The sequence below is a fragment of the Mytilus trossulus genome, chromosome 3 (assembly GCF_036588685.1).
Source record: "Mytilus trossulus isolate FHL-02 chromosome 3, PNRI_Mtr1.1.1.hap1, whole genome shotgun sequence".
Lineage (NCBI taxonomy): Eukaryota > Metazoa > Mollusca > Bivalvia > Mytilida > Mytilidae > Mytilus > Mytilus trossulus.
Window position 1 is genome coordinate 93755606 of NC_086375.1, and position 2016 is coordinate 93757621.

The window sequence follows — 2016 nt, forward strand, 5'->3', positions numbered from 1 at the left end:
ATGTCAGTATGTACAGTTCAGGTCTGGTCAGGAATGTCATTATGTACAGTTCATGTCTGGTCAGGAATGTCAGTATGTATAATTTATTTCTGGTCAGGAAGGTCAGTATGTACAGTTCATGTCTGGTCAGGAATGTCAGTATGTACAGTTCATGTCTGGTCAGGATTGTCAGTATGTACAGTTCAGGTCTGTTCAGGAATCTAAGTATGCACAGCTTAGTTCTGGTCAGGAATATCAGTATGTACAGTTCAGGTCTGGTCAGGAATGTCAGTATGTACAGGGAGTATATCTGCATACTGCACTAGCATATTCTAAAGTATGCTTGAAGAGGGACATGTATGTGTTATGCCCCTCCTACGATAGTAAGGGACATTATGTTTTCTGGTCTGTAGGTCCGTTCGTTCGTTCGTTCGTCTGTCTGTTTGTCTGTTCGTCCGTTTGTCCGTCTGTCTGTCACGCTTCAGACTAAAGTTTTTGTTCAAGGTAGTTTTTTATGAAGTTGAAGTCCAAGCAACTTGAAACTTAGTATATATGTTCCCTATGCTATGATCTTTCTAATTTTGATGCCAAATTAGAGTTTTACCACAATTTCACAGTCCACTAAACATAGAAAATGATAGTGCAAGTGCGGCATCCGTGTATATTCTTGTTTTGACATGTCTTTTATTGACTTGTTGGAGATGTTCACATTCCTTTTTAAGAAACTAATGGTGTTGTTAGCTTTGAAGCAGGTGGTGCTTATGCTTTAATCCCATCTAAGATCTGATAAATTAGTGCATCTCAGGCATTTAGCTGATGTTACATGTTCAAGGTTATGGCCATGGACTGTGTAATTGTACTTAGGTTTAGTTCGCTTCTTGGAGATGATGAGTAAACTTAATTTGTCAGGATGGGAGTTAAGCCATGTTGCTTCCCGTACAGCTGGTCAAAGTCATTTGTACGTTTGCAGCATCTGCATTGGATGATATTGTGACGTAAGCATTTAACAGTCGCAAGGTTGATTGAATCCACTGGGGCATGTCGTATATATAAAACAAGAAGGTTAGGTCCGAGGACGGATCCTTGTGGTACGCCGGACTCTATTAGAATGGATCGAAGTCGATGTTTAACTTGGCCCTCTACTTCTTTTGAATGTGTTCTATCACGTTATCTAGGAAGTTGTATCCACTCATTTGTTTTAGTGGTTATCCCATATTGTGCTTCAGTTTGTGGATGAGAAGGCTATGACTAACCTTATCAAATGTCTTGCCGCCGGCAAAATAGAGCCAACGAAGCTATTTTGCTGAGCCGGCAAAATAGCCCCACTTGAATACACAGGCGTTTGTAAAATGAACCCCTCCTTTTTAATTTCGATTTTCATATTTTATTTGAAAATATTTTTTTCATATTTCAACTTATATTATCTTTAGTTCTACTTATTTAATGTGTTCAAAGTCTTTTCAGTGCAATTTAACAATGTTAGTAACAAAATCTTTATCCTTATTGCATTGAAAAGACTTTGAAAACCTTTAATAAGTAAAACAAAGTAAATCTATAAAGTTTATATATGAAAAAATAAAATACGAAAATCTGAAAAAATCAGATATGAAAATCAGAATTTAAAAAGGGGGGTCTACTCCACACACGCCTTAGGCCCTTACGCCTAAGAGGCTGCTTTGCTGAAAACTGGCATAACTCAATTCATCAAGATTTATCTATTTTACACAAGTAGGGCGAGTTGACATTCACGTTACCGAAATACTGATACCGTCACTTCTTAATACTGCTTTATTAATCAAACTATAAGGTTTACATAGGTATTGATTTAATTTATAAGTGGCAGGAGCATATCAACGGGATAGCATCTTTTTTTCAAGGAATTTAACCCATTTCACAAGTGAGTTTTTTTTTTAAAGTGGGGCGATTTGGTAAATCAGTTTGGGGCGGTTTTTTTTTTTTAAAGTGGCCCAGTTGGTGAAAAATGGGGCGATTAGGCGTGGGGCGATTTCCATTGGGGCGAATTTCTATGGATTCCAA